Genomic DNA, 22,646 nt, shown 5'->3' with positions numbered 1-22,646 from the left:
AACCCGCACACAACCTTGGCGGCCTGCCAGGAAGCTTGACTGCGGAGTAACGGAGAAGCTTGGCATAATGCACAGATGTGCCGTTGGGTCAAAACAACACTTTGTTTTCCTTGCTGGAGTTTCCTCCCTTTTCGTATGGCGCTCTGCCAGAGCCTGTACTTCTGGTTTACTGAGGCTGAATTACTCATTTACTACTTCCCTCCCTCATACACACACACAACCTGACATAAACACACACCAACCCTTCATCTGCCTGTGACAGCGCGAGGTCACTGCATGAGTTGTAGTGGTTGAAGAGAGGGGGTAAGGCGGGTGAGGAGGGGGGGGGTATAAGCACCCTTTGTTGGCAGCCTCCTCCCTGCCCTTCCCTCCCTTCACTTCCCCAAAAGTAGCACACAAAGGCCACTTGTCCTGCACTGCCAGTGCCCCACCCCTGTCACCACCCGGCTGCCCGCCACACCAATCCATCCCCTGCCAAGAAAATGAGCGCACGCCTGTTTTAAATGGTACCCTCTGTGTGCATGGGCGGGCCGGGCCCACACTCCACCACGGGACAAAAGCGGGTGTCAACAGCATCCATGGCACAACCACACCGGACCTCCCCTCCCCTTTCCTCTCTCTCTCTCTTTTTTTTCCCGCTTTTTATTCTCCGGCGTTGCCCCGAGCTACAGAACGCGCTCGGAGCTCAACACCGCAGAGGAAGAGAGAAACACGGAGCCAAGTGCAGCAGGACGGGTGGACCTCAAAAAAAAGAAGAAAAAAAAGAAGACAACATGTTGGACTACTCGCCCACCTTAGCGACCACACAACACACCCACACACACACCCCTCCTCTCATCCACACTCCCCCACCTCTCCCCCCCCCACCACCTACCTCCCTCCCTCCCACCTCCCACATGCCAGACTTTATTAGACATCCAGAAAAGAAAACAGGAAACATGCTGCTTGCTGGAAAATGTTGTCTCCACATTCTTCTGCTTAAAAACTACGCACATCACAGCGAAAAACACAAGAGGCGAGTGGAAAAAAAAGCAAAAAATACAAAAAAAAAAAAAAGAAGTGCAAGACCCTGTGTAATAATCCAAGGAGGGTACCCCCCTCCTCTCTATCTCTTCTTCTCCTCCTCCTCCTCCTTCACTCCTTCAACCCCCCCTCCCCCCTCCCCCGGAGTTGCTCCTCTTGGTCTGGCCCTGCTGGTGAGGGGAAGGGGTTTTTTTTTTAAGCGGAGCGATCTCTCACTAAGCCCCCGGCTGCATCATCTTCACTCCATGCCTTTGAGGGCTGGGAGCACCATACACCAGCGGCGTCCTTATGTGCACACACACACACACACACACGCGCACAGAGCGGCGTGCAGGCTGGTGATCGGATGGTTGGAGAAGGTGGGAGGGAGACGCTTTTGTCCTTTCCTTTTTTTTAATCTCCCAGGAAGAAAAGGCTGCGGTCGGGGGGAGCGCGATGGCTGGAAAACTCTCTCTGCCGCTTCCTCTGCTTTCAGCTGCGCAACATCTATTCACTCTCTCTCTTTAGCTCTTTTTCTCCTGCCTTTGTCTTAGCTGATAATAAACCAGGAGGGGGCAGAAAAAAAAGATCTTGCGGCAAGAAAAAAAAAAAAAAAAAAAAATCTGTCTAAATCAAAAGTGCCAGCTCGAACATGCAGAGCTGAGCTCTCCGGGCTCGCACAATTTACTCCCCGGCTGCGTTCACTTCATAGGATCCGCACACATAACACACTCGAGCACAATCCCTCCTCCCTTTTTTTCCTCCTCCTCCTCCTTCTTCTTCTCCCCTTTTTTTATGTTTTATTTCAGATCTGGACTCCACAGTGTTTTAAGAACGCCTGCCCCCTTTTTCCCCCCCCTCTCTCTCTCCTCTGACACACACACACACACTTGCTTTGCTCCCAGCCTCACCTCCCTCAACCTGACAATTATTTGGTTTCCTCCTCTGCTGCTTTCCACTTTCATCTCAACCTCAACACCCCCCCCCCCCCCAAACACACTCACACACACACTCAGAGAAAAACACAACCTCACCCCACCCCGGCATTTTGCGGGTTACCGGGAAGAGATTGGAATTATGACACACTCCCCACCCTCGCTCTCAATATGTAACACACACATACACACACACTTTAAAACCAGAGGAACAATGCAACATTCAAGCCACTCCAGCAATAACATTACAGCTGTGGAGTTGGCTGTTTTTTGCACCATCAGGGAAGTCATCAGAGCCGAGTGTGTTAAGTTCACAGTTTGGTCCCTGGAGGTAGAAAGAGGGAGGGAAGGGGAGCGAATCTGACAGATTGCTCAGCTGAATGACTGCGAGGACGAGCGTCTGAAAACACCCTGTTTAGAATAACAATGTAACAGGAGCCTCCCTGCAATTCTGCGGCGCGGCCAGAGCACGGCGACGCACATAAATACACACACACACCTCACCGGCTGCGTGACAGGCGCGACCAATAGACAAAGAGCCCGGCACGGTCACACGCCAGAAGCGATTATCACTGACAGTAAAGTGGAAAGGTGGAACGGCCCCGTGTGAAGCCACTTTTTCTTTTTGTGTGTGCAGAATGACTGTGTGAATTAGGTGTGTTTTTACGTGTGTGTTGAGGTAACTATAAGGGCTGTTGTTTTTCAGTGGCAAGAGCCCAACGAGCAGAGACACGGCGTGTCAGCCCGAGCCACCGTCTGTAGCAATGACACATCTGAGGGAGTGTGACCATCAAAGGCAGCAGCCCCCACTTCCTGCCAGCCGTCCAGACACACACACACACACACACACACACACACACACACACACACACACACTCTTGATGGAGTGTGGGGATACGGCTGCCCCTCTGATCTTTCTCTCTTCAATAACATTAGAGGATGTGCAGGAGGAGGGGGCCGCTGACTGACAGCAATATGTTAATACGGAACGTGGCAGATCACAGCTTCTCAAAAGACAGAGCCATTCTGCCAGGTTGGGGATATTTTAAGAAGAAGAAGAATAAGGGAGGCGTATAAAGAAGAACACCTTCTGTGAATGGCCACTGATTAGTGCCAACTCCACAGGTCATAAGGTCAAATATCATTGAGCTCCAACGTAAGCAGTTAAAGATTATATCTGACATCTGCTGACCCGTTCACAGGTGTTGTTGAGCTTCGGTCTCTCCAGGATTTTTTTATGATTCCTTGGACTAGATTGGCTGTGATTAAACATTTTTTTCAATAGAAATGTTTACATCTGTAACCATTTTGGTGTTATTAAATCTACACTTATAAAAATTATGCACCATGTTTAAGAATGAGTAAAAATGAAGAAACTTGTAGCTGCAAAAACTAAAAATAGCTCTACCAGAAGTCAAACACATTTCTGTAAGTTACTTTTAAAGGCAAATCTTGTCTATTGAGTAACCTCCAAAAAACAAATGATGATGATGATTTTGATTTTCGTTTGGTTAGTCAGAGCCCCAGACTCTGAGAGCGCAGAGCGCACTCTGGGCATAGAGGGAGTAGCAGAACGCTAGGTGCCTGAAAGTGAAACTGAAACGTTTATTAATTTGTATAGAAATATTAAGCTCTATTTCTTACAACAATGGCACTATTATTTTAGTGCTGTAATTGTTTTTCGAACGTACTTTAGATGAGACCAGCTGCATTTCCATAGAAACTGGGCACCTTAATTCTGCAGGAAAAATGTTTACACCTTTTTTTCTTTTTAGTTATCACAACCTGTTTTTGGCACTGTACAGCATGTGTAAGCCAAGCCCTACGACTCGAAAAGTCAACTGTTTCCACACGAACAGCAATAAAGCTTCACTAAATGTTTACACAGAAGAGAGCTGTCTCGTCCTCTCAGTATGTGAGACACAGAGAACAATGCAGAACAATGAGAGACATATATATATATATATATATATATATATATATATATATATATATATATATATATTATATGTATATATATATATATATATATATATATACACATATATAAATAAAACTAAATTTTATACATCCGAGACAGGAGAATCCCTGAATAATTCTTTTGGAAAGTTTTAAAGGAAAAGAGTATACATTTTGTAAAAACTGCTGTGTTGATTATTCCATTAAGCATGAAATAACCAAATGCACTATTAAGTTTATGCCAGAGATGAATACGTTTATGACACAATGGTGAACTATTCTGTATTTTTTCCTTAGAACAGTAAATTAAAAGTGAAAGCAACATTTCAAGTATTGAAAATAAAAATACTGCTGCATTGTACTTATTATTTTGCTATGCTTATCCTTTATAAGTCAGCACAATGAAGGAAACACTCTGAAATGCTTTTTCTGGGGGACGACTGCCAGACCTTCCACTTTGGTTTCGAAATCCTCCTACTTTTGAGGTCTCGAGGTTATTAAGTGTGACCACGAACAACTGTTTGAATTTCTGTTCATTCTGGTGAATGTTTGTAAGTTTCTAGAGACTCCCCAAAGATCTGCTGGTGATCTCTCCAGCAGGTGCCGTGGCTGACAATCAAGAGTCTGATGAGCCCAGAAAGATTTGGGTCTCAGTGGAAAAGGTAGCTGGACGGAGAGGACATGCAGCCACAGGCCTGGCGCAAACATACAACTAAATGCTCCCGACTCCAGCAGTTGACATGCATGTCGTTACATGTTTGGAGGGGGCGAGTAATCACTAATGAGAACAGATTGGCACAGCAGGTCCCCCCCACACACAAACACACACTTCCTCTTTCAGATGTAGAGCAGCCAGACTTGGGTCTAAACCAGCACTGAAGGCTACATCTGTTCGCCCCTCAGCCTCTGTCATCATAAAGCAAAGCCACAACCACACCTTGCAGTGTACAAGCATTTGTGCCTGCAGTTATTACTGCACAACCTGAGTTCCAATCCTGATCCCAAAAAAAAGTTTAATTAAACAGATTTTCAATGCAGCAATGACATGAAATTAGGACTGGACATTAGTATTGAACATAGGGTAAAGGGTTTTGGACTAAATGCAGCAGACCACGAGAGGATCTCCACCAATGCCATATGCTGAGCGGCCAGTCAGACCAGAGGAGAGAAATGCAGCAATCGAAGAGAGGGAGGAGAGCTAGCATCAGGGCAAGGCTGACCTGACATGGACTGAGAGCTGTTCCTCTACCAAGCCTTCTTCTGGCTAATGTGCAGTCGCAGGAGAATGAAGTGGATGAGATGCAATTGAGGCTTACTCAGCAACAGAAAATCAGAGACTGCTCTGCACACGTCTTCACAGAGACATGGTTAAACCCTAACATCGAGATATTGCACTGGATGGATGGACCTTGTTAAGAGCCGACAGGATGCAAATTCAAAAAATGCAGGCTGGTGGTTTTAATCAACTCATCTTTCAACCCTAAAGATGTAGCAGAATCAAGGTCACATTTAAATTTTATTTTTTTAAACCTAGTTTAAAATTGACTAATAAATCTTCCTTCTACCTTCTTCTTCTAACTCAATAAACTAAACTGATAAAGGAATCTTAAAATTCCAATCCATAATAAAAGTTGTGCTCAATAAGATGGTAGTACATAGCACATATTTAATATGTGTTTAATACTTGGAGAAGCCTTTGTTTACAGCTTCAAAATGCTTCCTGCATAAAAAACTTTCACTACAAAGACAGTCTTAAAATCTTGAAGACTGCATGTGAATGCTGAGAGAAAAAAAATCACTTTTAAAACTGAAACAACTTGTGTCCTCAGTTCCCAGATGCAACTGGAGGGTTGTTAAAAGGAAAGGTGATGTAACATGGTGGTAAACATATTCCTTTTCTAAATTTTTATGGGAAGTGTTGCAGGCAACAAATTCAAAATAAGTGTAAAAAACCCCAAAGTTAATCACTTTGATGAACGTGAAATATTTTGTCTTTGTACTTTGTTCAATTGAATTTGGGTGGTAAGGGGTTTGCAAATCATTGCATTTGGTTTTATTTACTTCTTATACAGTGGCACAACTTTTTTGGAATCAGGGTTGTTCAATCTGAAATAAAACTAATAAAAACTCAAAACTAGTTATTGTTCGTTGCATTGTTTTTCTCCCTATAAATATGTGGATTTGTTTATTTGTATTTTTTAAAAAAAAGGGAAAACACGTTTTTTTTAAAAAGAAATCCTTAAAAATCAGATTACTGAAGTAGAATTTTCTATGCAATTTTACTATTTCTTGTTTGTTTACCTCTTGGAGTTTATTTTAAATTTGAGTGAATTAATGTTTTTTGTTTTGTTTTCTTGTGCATTTTTGTACTGACTGGGTAAAAATCTGTTAAAGCCAACCTGCTTCCTTTGAAGAAATCTGGGTATTTTTTTTATATCACAGTGCTTTTTTCCCTTAGATGCATTTTTTATTCACCGTCTAATAATACATTTTTCAAACTTTAACAAGTGTTAAAGAATTCAGAGTTCAGAGTCTACACTCCTGTCTCCCTCCTGCATGGCTTCTTAATGCCCTGACCTTTAGCACAGTGAGACATCAAGAGTAACGGTCACGCTCTGAAAGACCCGACAAATGGCCCGAGCCTCCTTACAGTCCGTGTGGATTTACCGTTGAGAGGGAGCCCTCTTCTTTGACCAGCCTAATTATACTGTAAGCGCCCTTTTCCTGTAAGCACTGGAACTTGGCTGCTGAGAGGACGCTGGATGTCGAGGCCTGTTAAATCCCCCTAAAGCACTTAAAGGGATTTTAAGAAAGCGAATGGTAGAAAGAGCTAAGCAGCCGCTTGGAGATGAGGTTTCAGCTGACCACGTTATGACCAGAGGTTCACAGGTCCATTTCAGATGCTGGACTTGGGTCAGCAGGGGGCTCAGCTCTGAAGCAGTTATACCTTTGAGAATATCTCCTGCCAGCTTTTTATAGTTTGCTTCATTTAAATGTTTTTCCATTCTTGACTCTATGTTGTGTATAACCACTATTGGGACTTTTTGTAGTTTTAACTTAATTTGAGTATGTGCTGTCTTCTTTGATAAACTTTATCTATATCCTGAGGTAAATTCGTATGCAGCAGTTGCAATAAAAACTAAGAGTGAAATATAAATGTCTAGCATTACATTAACAGTAATATATAAATAAAAAATGCCAAAATGAGGTTAGCAGTATGGATTAGGGGTGGGGGGAGAATCCATAAGCATAGTATTGCAATAATCTCTGTGCCATTATATCGGTACACATGCGCAAAGTGAACATTTTATATTATATCAATTATTGAACCTGGAAATTAAAAGATTAACATTTAGTAGCCTACTAAAATAATAAAATCAACTGCATTTTCAGTCAAAGTAATTTTGCTGCAATGAAAATGACTTCAGAGATAGGAACTGGCGTAAAACTTATCTTATTAGATAAAACAGATGTAGACAAAGTTTTACTTTAGGGAAATAATTTGCAGTTGTCAAAGGTTGTATATTGCAATATATGTTATCACACCAAAAAAAATGTTAAAAATAGCAATAGTATCGTATCGTGACTAAAGTATCATTATAATAATATGTGGCTTTTGTGGAGAGATGAGCCCAACAAAAGATTTTCCATTCACCACCATGGTATTGTGGTAAATGCAAAATTTTCATAGATCTCAAAGCTTGTGCAAATAAATCTGTTTGCACTGCTGTATCCAGTAGAACTAGATGTAAGTGAGAAAACTGCAATTCTTGTGGACCAACTCTATAATTTAGACTTAGGGTGTAAGATTTTAGTGGCATCTAGCAGTGAGGTTGCAGAGTTCAAACTTATTGTCAAATTTAAGGTGATTATACACCAAAGAAAACATACTTATTATATCACAAACGATTACTGCAAATATATCTCCCTAAATCCTTTACGCTGGACTTCTGAAACAAATATTCTTATTCTTACTGGTATATTGATTTAAACTAAATAAAACGCACTCTTAAGTTGTTCTCAAACCTGTGTTGTTTAGTTCAGTTTACTTGGTAAGATTTGTACGGGCAGATCTCAACACAGCCATTTCACTCCACATGACCGCACCAAGACCCTTTCAAGGAAGTGGTCACGGTGCGGTCATACAGAAATTCTGGAGCAGTTTGTTTGTGGTTCAAATATGATCTGACCTCGATCTCACACAACTACAACTGTTGATATTTGGACAGATGTGACCGGAGTGGAGTTCTCACATGACTTTTAGTGATGCATTTTAATGTGTTTGACTTAATTTTCGTGCAAAAAAAATCAATGGAGGAAAAATGTAACAAGTTGACAAACTCATCTACTGATTCTGACCAGAGCAAATTAACTGTATAGTTTTGTTGCAAATATCCTTAAATGGTACTTGGCAACTTTATCTTTTTACTCACTCCACACCTCATGCACAGTGAATACATAATGTTATATCATCTTAGCCAAAGGTCACACCGTATTTGTTCACACTTGTTTTAAGAGCTTAAACCTCTGAGGACACAAGCTGTGAATGCATCCAGCCAAAACATCAGGGGAGTCGCTCCTCTTAAAATTAATACACAACGAATGTGTAACACCAGCGTGTCTACAGGTATCAGACACTTAAATGTAATATTTTTGAGAGCTTTTCTAGATATTTTAACCATATTTAAGACATAAAGAAAGACATTTAAGTCCTTACTTAAGCATAAGTATAGAAGTTAGGCGGAGATAGGTTTTATATAGGAATATGGTTCTTAGAGTGACTTTATTTACATTTTGCCAGGTATAGTAAAAGTATAAAGTAAAAAATACAGTATGAGGTTCAGAGGCAGGTTTAAATTTGTTTGTTTTGGTTTAGATTTGTAAATGTGAACATCTTAAGCAAAAGAGCTTGACTCATTTTGACAAGAATAAAGTTAAAAGATGGATAAATTAAATTAGATGAAATGTTTGTAGCAAATAAGACCTCATAAATTCAAATATAAGACTCTTATATGACTTGAATTTAAGACTTTTTAAGGACCTGTAGGCATCCTGGGCACAGATTCAAACTGATAACAGGTGCAGCTTTTTGCTTCCTTAAAACATCAAAATCCTTTGGGATTTTCTTTGTCCTTTATGTTTGGTGACACTTGTTTTGGCTCTAGGAGCAAAACGGCTGATCTTCAATGGACCGAGCATTTCGTGTGAGAGGGTGACGTATAAGCAGTAGTAGTAGAAGTGTAGTTTTTGGTGACGCAAGTCTCATTTCCCCACGGTGAATATTTATTTAGGAGGCCCAGGTTTATCCACTGAGAGGCACCTGCCGTGGCTGCAGCAGCCAGGGTAAATAACCCCCCTAGGCATGTATGCAGACACACACACACACACACACACACACACACACACACACCAAGAGCCACCACCCCCTCAGATAACAACCCTGAGTCAACACTGCCACTCTGCTTTTGTTTTCTCTGCCTCCCCTCCTCTCTTCCCCACCCACGTTCCAATCCCTGCAGAACTGCAAGGACCAGGGCTGAAAAGATGCAGGGATGAGGGGCAGCAAGATAGTGAAGGAGACAAGAGAGAGAAAGAGAGAGAGAGAAAAAGGGGGGGGGGGGGGTGGGGGGGGGTCTAAATTACAGCATGGGAATGCAAATGAGTGCATTTTATTTGGGGGGAGCCAAGGAGGGCAAGCAGGCTTTATTTTCCAGGCAGGAACAGCCCCCCTGTGGCCTCTGGATCAGTTGCAGCAACAGCAAAGGGAAGAAAAACGAACATTCTCACTCTGCCTTTTTACTTGGGGAGGAATAAAAAAAGATATATAACAAATACAAAAACCCACAACTCTCAGAGGCCGCTGCAGTCATAAAATAAAATGATATTTTGCTATGCTTCCACACCACCGCCACCAACCTCCACCGCTGCTACCTCCCATCCCTCCTTCCTCCCCTCTGCTTTGCCCATAGCAGCGACACAGTAAAGTTACTGAAACAGGGTTTATACAGCTAAAGGCAAGTTGGCTTTGAGACTTATTAATGCTATTTGGAATTAAATTTAAGATACAAAAAAGCTATTTTACCTAAATGATTAGTGTAACATAAAATGTAACCTTTTTGTCTTGTGGCACAGATAAGGAGAAAACAGAATTGGGAAATACCCAGTGGTGGAATGTAACCAGGTGAATTTACTCAAGTACTACACTTATTTTGGGGTACTTGTACTTTACTTGAGTATTTTCTTTTTATGCTAAATTATACTTTTACTCCACTACAATTCCGAAGGAAATTTAGTATTTTTTACTTCACTACATCTATCTGACTTTACAAAAATAGGATTTTTGCATAAAAATATAACAAGTGTTTATAATATATGATATTTCATTATAAAATAAATGATCAAACAGTTTATACAAGTGCAGCTGCAAAAATAAATTAATTAATCAGTGGAATCAAAGAAAATTATCTGCCAAGTATTTGAATAAACATTTAAGTCTTTTTCTGTTATTTATTTTTTTTTAATTAATTTTGAGTGTTGGATTGTGTTTTTTTCTTCATCTTTAAAGTATTTTTGAATTACTTTTTTAAAAATTTTGAGTTTTGGGGGTGGGGTTTTTTGCATAATTTTGAGTTTTTTGGGTGTATGTTTTTTTTCTAAGAATTTTCTGCATTGGGTAATTTCACTTTTAATACTTAGTATTATTTAAGTAACATTTTCAACGCAGGAATTTTACTTATAACAGAGTATTTACAAAGTGTGGTATTATTTCTTTTACCTAAGTAAATGATCTGAATACTTCTTCCTACACTTGAAATACCTGCCGTTTGTTGCAGATTTTGGTGCCCTTTATATGTTTTTCACTCTGCCTCAATTCCATTCCTATTATGCCTTTACTGCTTTTCTTTACCGCAAAACTTTTGTCAAATACCCAATTTTTGTTCCCTCTGTACTTCCCGCAGATACTGGAAACTCTGCTCTGAGCATCCTGACCAGAAAACAAAACATGAGTGTTGATGGTTTTACTATCCCGATGTGGTCTTGTTAATGCAAGACGCACTTTGGAAATTATTTTGAGGAAAATAAAAGGGGGGGTTACCAATTATTTCAGATTTTGCAATGCAACATCAGACAAAAAACGATCCTAAAATCCCACTTTTAATGTCTTTGCATGTTAAAGACTTTTGAAAGATATGGACATTTGAATACCATTTAAGGCCTTATTTTTAGATTAATGAATTCTGTACCTTTTAAGGCTTTTTAAGGATCCGCATGGGCATAAATCACAGTCTGACCAAACACCCCGCTGCCACCTCCCCCATCTGCAAAAACAGAAAGTGAGTGAGAGAGAAAAGGGACGAGGACGGAGGAAGCGGAGTGAGCCAGCTGCAGGTGGTCTCCAGATGTGGTGGCTCTGGGGACGGGCCACTCTGGCGCTGTTCAGGGCGACTCAGAGCTCCCTCCTTCCCCCCTTTTCCCTTCCATCGCTCCTCCTCCTCTCTTAGTGACAGGAGCCATCTGGCCTGGCAGAGAGAGTGGAGACGCAGCAGAGTCCCACCCTCCTGAGTGTGGCCCCTGTGTGCCATTCATCAGAGTGCACAAGTAAATAAAATGCATGCGCAGACATACACACAATACCCCCCCCTTCTCCAAAAAGCTGTCACATGGCTATTAACCCATCGAAGCTGCGTCCCAGCTGTGCTCCATTACGATAAATACAGCGGGGTCGCCGGGTCTTGTCAACCAGGAGTCGACCATCAGATACTACGAGGTGTCCGCTTACAGCTTTTTAAAGCTCACTTTGCTGAAGAGTTACAGCCATTTTCATCATCGTAACCCCCCTCTGCACTCTGTGCAAAGTAACTCCCACCCACCTCCACTTTGCTCCACCATGGCAGATGATATTTCACACTTCCTCTGGCAGAGCAGACCCCCGTCCGCACCACTACAACTACAGTGTTTTTGTCACACGAGACAACACCTGGAGCACCTGACACCTCCGAGCTACGCCGCTCCACTTCCTGTATATATTTCACTTACACGCAATTACCTGCAAGTTACAAGATGTTCTCAAACAAGCGATTGCAGAGCCTCAAAACCATTTCCCTGGAATCATTTGTTTTATTCTACGGAAAATAGAATAGCTTTCCCCCGTTCCCTCTCCAATTGTCAGTCATTACAACTCTGTTAAGAATACTTTTGGAAAAGGTTAGCCAGTTAAAGCTTTGACTGCTTCCTGCAGGCACATTTGGTCCTTGTACAGCTTGGGAATACTCTTAAAAGGATTCCTGAGTAATTTTCTAAGCTGCAGTAGAAATTGGGAATGGAAGAAAATGGACTGTAATGACTGAAAGGGTACAGGGTAGTCGCAACCTAATGGCCGATGAGAGCGACGCAGGGTTAATGCTGCACTGTTCTCCCGGATATTGAGTGAATAAAACACTCCTATTAGCATGTACAACATACCAAACAGGCGAAGAAGAGCTTGCCCCTTGAATAGTTTTTATTTATTTTATTTATTAATTATCTTTGCATCTGCTCTCTGGCATAAAGGAGGCTCTTTAAATGTCTTTCCTTCAGGGAAATAGCATTCAGCTTGCTCTTTAGATGAATAAAGAGCAAAAAAGTGGACTCAGAAATATTTAATTGTCCAAAATGTTCTAAACATGTTTAAAAAAAAAACATCATCTGAAGCTCTCCCTTTACGCTCGCTGCCCATTTTCTATACTCTCACATGGGAGATGTTCTGAGGGTCCCTGCTGCGTTTGCTGGCTGCGGAGCTGAATGAATGGCAACCGGTAGCATTGATTTGCAGCGCGGGCCGCAGATCAAACCACAGGACAAAAGACCAGGCAGGAGGACAATGGAGGAACACAGTGGGCCGCATGGGAAACTAATGACAACCGGTCGATCGGGACGACCACAGCCGACCACAGGCGCACTCGTTCCAGGAAGGAAAAAGGCCTCACAACACGCGACAAGAAAGGTTAGCCGCTTACACAACAAGGCAGCCCACTGTGGTGGTCAGAGGAACGAGTTCTTGCAGGAGAAAAATATCCACAGGAACACAGATTACTGTTTTATTCCTATCCTTTTCATCTCCTCTCTTTCTCAGTCTTTTTCTCTTCATCCTCTCCATATCCCCGTCTCTCTCCCGCCCCTCCTCGCCGGCCACAAGCCATGAAGAAAGTAAATATGTGCACGAGGTAAAGCAATCGGTTAACCTTTGAAATACTCTGGCAATGAGATCCGCCGCTCTTTACTCTTTTCAGCTGCAAAAAAAAAAAAAAAGGAAGAAGAGAAGAAAAAAACACACAAGGTTGGCCACCACTTCAGAGGGGATATTCAATATCCATGAGCTTTTTCATTTCACACTGATGAATAATTCAGGGTGACCTGCCCACCACTGAGTGAGAGAGAAAGAAGGGGGGAGGGAGACACAAAAAAAGAAGGAGCGGGGAGGTGTGCAGAGGTAGTTGTCTGTTTTAGTGGATGCAGCTGTTGCCGTTCGACACGCACAAAACCAATCTCCTCCCCAGCTGCCGCTGAGAGACGAATAATATATAGCAGAATTGACGACGGATAATTGGGGAGATTATATCAAAGTGCTGCCATTCTTACAGCGCGAGCACTGAGCACACATCGTCGCTATCCTGTAAACAAAACAGCCGCGGGATGGGGAGACGAGGAGGATAAACATGACAGTGCGATCTCCCAAAAATAGCCGGGAAATTTTTTTACTCACCAATCATAACATGTCATGATGAGCACACACACACACACACACACAAACACACTCACAAGCTGCATCTCGCCATTAGCGCTTAGTAGTGACCTTTAGGCTGTTAGGAGCATGCGGGGGCCAGTAAACTCTCATTCTATATTACAATCAGTTGGTTTCAAGTAATGAAAGTGAACTTTTTTGTCAAAAAATAGGCCTGGGAGGATATGCTTAGTTCCCAATTTGATACAAACATGATATTTGGGCACCGATTCGATAAATATTGTGATTTTTCATATCGGGATTCAACAAGTATTGTGATTCGATATTACAACTAATTGCCTTTCCTGACCATGAGTGAAAGTGAAATAATACACGTGTACATCTCTAGTTACTGTATATAATGAGACCGATTTTAAACAATGCACATCACAGTCAGTGAGTATCATCATACTGCATAGAAAAGTTTTTTTGTTCTTATTTTTTAACAATTTAATTCCAGCTAAGCACTTTGTGACTTTGCTCAACTTTACTGACCATCACAAACTGATCTAAATTTGTCCCTGACATGGATCAGAGATAACTTTAAATACTGCTCTCACACACACCCACACACAGCATTTATAGTGTATGAGGAGTTTTGATTAAAGCAAAAACTCAAGTCGCAAGTCATAATACTTTTAAAGAATCACTGACAGTATTAATTAACAGCGGCAAAGTAGTTGCTATAGAAAAACCTAAGACTTAAGGCCCACTTTCGGACCAGGGACAGGCACTTCTGACTCTGTGCAGAGGTCAGCTGCTACTATCGCACACACAAACACACACTCAGGCTGTCACAAGCAGAGGGAGACCAGCTGTTCCTCATTCGCTCGAAGGCTCCGTTCCCTCCACGGGTTGGCTGGCTTCGCAGAAACCATTAATCCCTCTGTGAACGCAACCGATGGTTTGGAAAGATCAACCATGAGAAAACAGCGAGGGAGGGGCGAGGGGCGGCGTGGTGAGATGGGGATGGGGCTCCACAACACTTTTTTCTTTTACTTGTTTTTTTTTCTGAGAAAAAACTACTGCAGTGGAAAAATAGATTTTCCTGGCCATATTTCCCCCGGGACACAAACAATACAGAGGCCGAGTGGAGATGGAGCAGCAGATAGTTCATGTAACATTTACCAGGTTCTCGGGAAACTGGAGACACATGACAGAAGGGCTGCGCGCAGATAAGCGTTTAAGAATCTGGAGGTGAACAGCGGCCTTTTACAGCGCGGTCACCACTGGAGCATACAGCGCAGTGAGAAAGTGAAGAAATGTTTTTCATTGTTTTAGGTTCAAACTTAAACTTCAACCCATTCGACTGTAAATTGAGGATAAAGTGCTGAATTCCTACAGCTGAAGGTGTAAATATCGCACACCTACACAAGAACCACTACCCTAAACATGCAGAAACTTTTTGTAATGGGTAAACAGCAGATCTGACTACGACTGATTGTTAGTTTTATTTGCCAAATATAAGGCTTTAGACAAACCTGAAACAAGTTTCTGTTTATATCTGTGAGTCAAAGATTTCAGATGTCAAAACTGAGTTCAAATATTAAATGTGATGAGTTTATCAAGGTTTTGTTAACTTGTCTTGTATGTTTCTTTACCCTAAAATAAGGAAACAATCACCACATAAGGTTACAATTACTGTCTATCCAGTAGGTGGAAATTCAAATTCAAATTAAAGCTAAAAGTCAACACTTTGACCTCATAATCATTGTTTCATTTCTAATTCAACGCACTTTCTTTTTAAAGGAATACTTTATCCCCTAAATGACCATTTGTATATCAATTAATTATCCAGTGTTACGTTGAATTAATGAAGAATACTTGAGTAAATTCTTAATTATTTGAAGTAAAGAGGGTCCACCGTTAAAAACAGCAATACTACATCAAAACATCAGTTTACAAACTCTCACACAAACTGGTGCTATATATTCCAAGTCTTATTTATCCAGTCGTATGCTCAGTGCTTACAGACATACAGACAGACCTATCTGATGGGAAACTGAAATAAAAGTTTAACTTATCTATACACTTTTTAAAGCCAGACTCCACTGACAAAAACAATAATTTTACCTCGCTGAACACTGGAGCTGCTTGTCTACCACGGCCTCAATCAGTTAGTTTGTTTGTGTTGTGTGATTTTGGTGTTTTGAAGGGTTAGTTCAGATTCACCAAACTTACACAAAAACACAAAAAGACATTGAGGCAGCTGTAAACCAGCAGCTCCCATGTCAAGTGAAGTAAAATTACTGTTTTTGTCAAAGAAGTCTAGCTATGAAGACAGCATTCACTTTAAAGTTCAGCCCTCTGTTGGAAAAGGCTGTGTGTCCGGGAGGCACCGAGCATAAGTCTGGATAAATGACTGGCTTATACTGCATGAGTTCGTAAACAGATTTTCATTGTTTCACTGTTGACAAACACAGATCCATATGACTTTAATTCATCAAGAATTCTGTCAGTTTTTGGATTATTAGTTCATTGTGGAGGCATGCAAGAAAAACAAACTTTTCTTCACAGATTCAACGTAATGGGCTGAGTCACTGGTATACAAATAGTCATTTGGGAGGTGAAGTATTCCCTTAACTGCTGTGTGTATGTTTAAATAGGCATTGATTGCAGAGATACATCAATTCATACACGTGGTCTTGAATGAGATTAATAGTAGAGCAGAGTTAGACTGCTTATTATAAGGCTACATTCCCTGTAATAACCCCTGACCGATGCCATGTGAGCTGAAACCTCTCGTCTGTCTCCACTCATTCATATCAGAGGGATTAGTGAGGATGACACAGACTCCCACTGACATGTGATGACTGTATAGTAGCATCCACACACAGAAAGGCATACCCACAGCACTCATACACACACAAACACACACAGATGGCCAGTAGGATTTCCTCACTCTAATTCTCAGCCTATTCCTAGACAGGTAAGCCATACCGCATCAACAGTAAGTAAGGAAGGAGTCGATAAACTGTGCAATCAGAGAGTACTAGATACATTTTTGTTGTGCTGCCTCTGTCTACTCCAGGATATTGGAGTTGTAATAAAACATTGACTATGAGATTAAATGTTGCACTTTCAGCTTTTTTTATTAGGATGTTTACATTCAATATCAGATTAACACTTGAGGAACTGTGGCCTTTTTCATGTAAAGTCATCAAATTTTAGGTAATTTGGCAAAATAACAGATTTAACTTCACTCTAATTAATATTTAATTAGCAGTTAATGACTGAAACCTACAACCCACTGACACACCTGAACTGCAGCTATTTTCATCTCTTGCTTTCATCTGCGACGTGAAACCAGAGGTCACATTACCAAATGTTTTCCTTCATTAACTAAATTTTGGCAACAGTGGCAGAAATATCTGAAGGCTGTCCATCATTTTTGGCAGATTAGAACACTGGGCACAATGTACCGTGACTTTAAGGTATTCACACCACCGGTGTGTGCATATCAGTAAGCTATTATTTAGATTTTTCTTTGATCTCATGCATCACCTTGTTTTTCAGCTGGCTTTAGCTAACGCCATATTATTGATATCGCTACACTGACATCACTACATTGCGAAAAGTCATGACAGCTTTCTTTAACCCTTTGAAACCTAGGGCGACATTACTTTTCTTTTGGTGCTTTAAACACCTTTCACAAGGATTTAAAAAAGACAATAAACAAAAAATGTTCCACAAATTGCAAAATGTTAGTAGATTTAGAAAATATTTTTTAAAAGCTCGGGGAAAATTTCAAGGGAAGAATATCTAGGGGGAAAAGGGGTATTTTTAATTATTATAATTACATGATGTTATAGAATTATTATAACACCTTTTCTAAGTCTGTTTTCTAAGTGGCTTTTTTTTAAACTAATTTACAGGTATTTTTTGTACTTTTTATTAATTACTTTCTAATTTTTGGGTCATTTCTTCTTTTGTTGCTCATTGCCTTCTTCCCATATTTTTTAAGGAAATTCAGCCAATTTGCTTAGGTTTCAAAGGGTTAAAAATTCTGTTAATTGTGATAGTAATGATAAATAAAGAGAGTTGATGTGGTGAAGGATGAAGGACGACTAAGTAAAACCGATAACTTTTATTAGTCAGCAGCAGCTTATGTTGAGGGAAGCAAGTGGCAGCAAAGAGGTCAAGAGGGAACACCAAGTTCAGTGGGAGCAAGAGTTCATGTGACGGCAAAATGTTCTGCAGCATCTGAATAACAGATGTGTCTGAGGTGCACGGTGCAAAAATCAGTACTGAATGATCACAAAAGTAGCCAAAGCCACATTGGAGCCTCAAGGGTGGTCAACTAGGCCTATTAATAATGTCTTACTGTTGTTAAAAAATGAAAATGAATATGATGGTTGTCTAACGCAGCCTCTGAGTGAAACATGTGATATGTTGTAGCTTAAGAGACTTTCGCTTTTTGTTTTACAACATAAAATACGTAATTGAATGCCCCATTTGTGACCTCTGAAGCTTTTATGTGTCTTAAAGACGTGGTTTCTAGAAAGAGGCCGAACAAGACTTCTGAACCTCATCAAAATAAAGCATCTCACAGCATTGTTGTGGTGGCGACATTAAGTCATGCGACCATGGTGCAATTAGTTTAGCCTAATTTTAGCTTCTTGCCTATGGCAATTGCATTTAGGCTTCAAAAATCATGAAAGTGGTGTTCATTTGGAGAGAATGAACACCGAATGAATGTTCTTGCTGAACAAAAATCAGAAGTGATCAATAAATGTTTGTATGCCACAGAGTTTACTGTCTGCAATAATCCAATGGAAACCCGCCATTGGTTTTTGTCAAGAGAACCAGCGTGACACCAACTTCTGCATGAGCCTTCAGATCTGCTGCACTGATCTAAAACTGGGGGAACATGCATGAAAAGGATAAAAAGTCTTGCACTGACCATCCAATATGGATGTCACATCCTCAAACAGCTTTCAACCTGTTTAACTTCAAATCCAGTGTGCTTTAGTAGAGCCAAAACACTGACAATCATATCACTGTCCCAATACTTTGAGTGCACTATATATGCACAGTAAATAGTGCTGGTCAAAGGAAGAGAGAGACACATAGAGGAAACTTAAGGTCTTGTCCCAATGTCCTGCTGTCAAATCCAGCCGGCCTGAGATGAGGACAAACACTTCCTGCTGCTGAGAGAGGGACATCTGTGCTTTGTGTATATGTGTGGCAGGAAAGCGAGGGGCAGCAGCCATGTGTGTCGTCCACAAATGCACACACATGTCCACACATCACAAGACATTTGAGGCACATCAGCACAAATTAAAGCAGCCCCATACAATCAAAGCTGCACAGGAAGACAGACACTCGCTTGTGTCCAAAACATATTACAGGCGTGTCTAGAAACACAGCGTAAGGCCACACTGACACACAGGGGATGTTTCTGTCGGACTAGCGAGTGGAAAACAGGCAGAGTGCATGCTGAAATCAATGTCAGACACCTGAACAAAGCAGTTTAGCCAAGGACAGCTGAGAGCACATTAGGCATGCATCCTCGTGGATGTCCTTCCAAATACAGGCAGGGAAATTAAAATCCCATTCAGACTCCCATGGGAGCTATGAACTGGAAGGTTACATAATTGTCAGACGCACCAGTGATGGCTTCCTGTCAAAAAGACAGAAAAAACAGGGTGGGATCTGCCATGTTTTGACTAACCTAACAGGAAGGACGGATGCAACCTGGGCTCACAAGAGAACAGACTTATACAGGTGAACACGTCAGCTGACACATCCCATATGTCTACGCGGGGCTGTTGCCAAGTTAAACTCTCTCCTTCCTGTAAGCTACAAGCCTCGCCTCAAAACACACCGCCACCTCCTAATTCTCCAGCCCAGAAAAGCACGGCTGAAGATGTTCTGTGGATTATCTCCACAAGGAAACCACGTGCGTACATGCAAGCGTCCACCTTAGTTAATCTACTGAGCACGCACACAATTCAGGCTACAGGCCAATCACGTCTCTATCTAGCTGGGGTGGCTACTCCGCTTCACGTGACATCGAAGTTAGGTTTACCCACCTGTGCTGCTCTGGGGGATGTTACTGATAGACAACTCCATGGCCAATGCGAGTGCTGCAAGGCGCTCTCCCTACTTTGGGTGGAAGGGAAGTGTTGCAACTAAGCTCGACTCGACCGTTTAATGCCATTATTAACACTACTTATGGCTTTAGCCAACCAAGACAGCGCCCAGCGGAGAGGAGTACACAGGCAGGGCCCTCCCACCTGCACCTTTTCCATAAATATTTTACGGGAGCTACTGATTTCACTGCAGCTCACATCTTTGCTTTGAAAACTCAAGCTTTTGAGAATAAATAAGAATTCGACAATATGGAAATACGGATGCCTCAGCGGCTATGTGTAAATTTACACTTTGATGTAAGATGATAAAGAGAGGACTGGTTAGTATTGGGAGAACAACCAATTTATTCAGTAGGTGCAAACGGAATAATGTGTCAACTTTTCATCAATATGCATGTTTGAACATAAAACATCATGCATGTAATAAGAGAGACTCTTCACTGGTGTGCTAAAGCCTTTGCACAGAAATGAGAAGCAATCTCTTGATGTGTGCTGTTCAGCGAGAGAGAAACGGTGGGGAGGGGGGGGTCGAGAGAAATGTTTTCATTAAGTGCCCTGCAACATCTTATTATTTTCACTCAATTTTCTCCTGCTCCAAAACTGCACATGGCTGCTCATGAAAAAAAAAAAACAGAGTAACAAGTGAACTAAATAAATGCGCAGCACTGCATGCAGTGCTTCATTTTTCCTCTTTCCTTAAATGTGAAGATTATCTATCTCTGATTACCACCGAAGCCCAGGTTGCCTAGCAACACACAATTAAGAAGTATGCTCTCCGATCAGCGGCAAGGGCTGCCCATTATCAGATGAAGTTACTGAAGCAACAAATGTCAGCTACATGCACATTTGTTGTGCTAAAAGTGTATTGGTTGGGGGAGGGGTTTCTGTGACCTTGGAGAGCTCCAAACAGGACCTCCCATCTCCACACAACTCCTTCCTCCTCCACTGTGTCTTGCACCTTGCTTCTCATTTTCTTGACAGCGCATGACTGGAAGTCACTTTACAAAGGTCATCACTCTAGTGCAGCTGCCCACAGACCGCTTACAGAGGCAGGTAAGATACAGGGTGACGTGGCACAAAAGTGACGATGAACAATTTACTTATTCCCTAAGCTAATCAGCACTCATCCGCAGGGAGACACAGACACTTGTAAAGGTAGAAATCAATGCCTCTATGTATAAAAATAAGCCGAGAAGATGCCTTGCTGCAGAATTTACTCTCGTGGTAAACCGAGCACAAAAAGCTGACACACTCCTTGTGTTAACCTTACATGAGATAAACAAGTTCCACAGAAGAATCAACATAATTATATGTTGTATGAGTCTACTGAAAGTGAACATTTAACATATTCACAGGAACAGGTGGTCAAAAACAATAAAACATTGTAGAAAACCAAAGGGTACGGTCTTGCAACAGAACTTTAAATATTTTCATTAAGACATAATTTGATCTAACCTTACAGAAAAAATAGCAATCAGCCATAAGAGAGTTGTTTGGAAGTTTTAAACAAAATCAATGTGCAGTGCAAGCTATGCAACATTGAACTTGCACATCATAGCTAATTTCTACAGTCTGCACAGTGCAGAAAGGTAGGCTAACCTTGGTTGAACAATTTATCATTGAATATCATAGTATTGTAATTGTTGTTTTTTACAGGTTGCATTACAGTGAAGTGCAGTAATTTTTTTCAACTATTTGCCTTAAATCACCTTACATTTTTGTCAAAATTGACATATTCATATATTCCTATTCTGTGACAACTTATTAATGTGTGGTGTTTTTTTTAAGTTACATGAACTTGTTGGACGTTTAATTTTTAAAACAAAAAAGCACATCATCATTTTCTTCTATTAAAATGGAAAAGCTCTGAATCTAAATATCTTGAAACCACAAAGAACTCTGACATAACCTTATAATTCTTAAGTAGCAGGTTAAATCAGTCATATCCTCGTTATTGACGATTATTCATCTTAAATCTCAGAATGTAAATATTTGTTAAAAGTGTCAGTTGTCAATCTTACATTATCGCTGCATGAAAGTTAAGTCTATCGTATCGTTTCGTATTATAGATATCAAGATATTTGGTCAAAAATATAGTGATATTTGATTGTTTCCATATCACCTGGCCCTAGGCTGCAGCATTTTTGGTTTGGTGTTCATTTTGTACCCTATTCTCATTTAATTTTATTTTTTGAGAGTGTTTGATGATAACTCAAATATAGAAATAACTTAAAATGCCCATCCTTAATCGCAAACAAACAAATAAATAACTTTTAGAGGCACTACAATGCAACCAGAATTTCAAATAGACAACAGGGAGTCTTTAAAAACAGTTACCTATTATAGTCTCCACAACTATACATCCAATTAGTGTAATTGGATTGGAGGCAGATAAGCCCCCGATTAGGTGAGAGTACAGTGTAAAATAGAATGACAGCAACTCCAGGAAATAAACTTTTACAAGCTAAAGACAAGCTGGACGTTTATGTGTTTGACACTTACTCACTGTGTTGTAAAAAAAAAAATGCGTGAGAGTATATTGAGTGAGCAGCTAATAAACAATAGCCTCGATTTGAAAGTGTTATCATTAAATTTGTGAAAAAACAAAACAAAACAGGTACAAGAAAGCTTGAAATAGCAACGTGGAGCTACAAAACCATTCTAAAAACACACTGTTGCTTCAAAAATGATCCTGACCAATAAACCAAGTGAAAGAAAATGACAGAAAAAATGTTGACCTCAATAACTGGAGTGCTGCTTGTAAGAAATGTTTCAACTTGGTGATGAGACAGGATCCCCTCCGGCAAATGACACAACCCTGTTGCAATAGATGTATAAATAGTTGCGTAATTTAGGGGAAAAAAACCTCTCAGAGGAAAGCTGCTTAACTTGTCA

At 40.9% G+C, this 22,646-nt stretch overlaps 1 protein-coding gene across 1 annotated transcript in view; it reads right to left on the bottom strand.

Moving 5' to 3' along the window:
• The window catches only part of ctbp2l (C-terminal binding protein 2, like), a 74,861-nt gene that overhangs the window by 50,177 nt on the left and 2,038 nt on the right, over nucleotides 1-22,646 (bottom strand). The gene's annotated exons all lie outside the window — the stretch shown is intronic.

The sequence above is a fragment of the Plectropomus leopardus genome, chromosome 19 (assembly GCF_008729295.1).
Source record: "Plectropomus leopardus isolate mb chromosome 19, YSFRI_Pleo_2.0, whole genome shotgun sequence".
In the NCBI taxonomy this organism is placed as follows: Eukaryota; Metazoa; Chordata; class Actinopteri; order Perciformes; family Serranidae; genus Plectropomus; species Plectropomus leopardus.
This window is presented reverse-complemented; position numbering and strand designations above follow the sequence as displayed.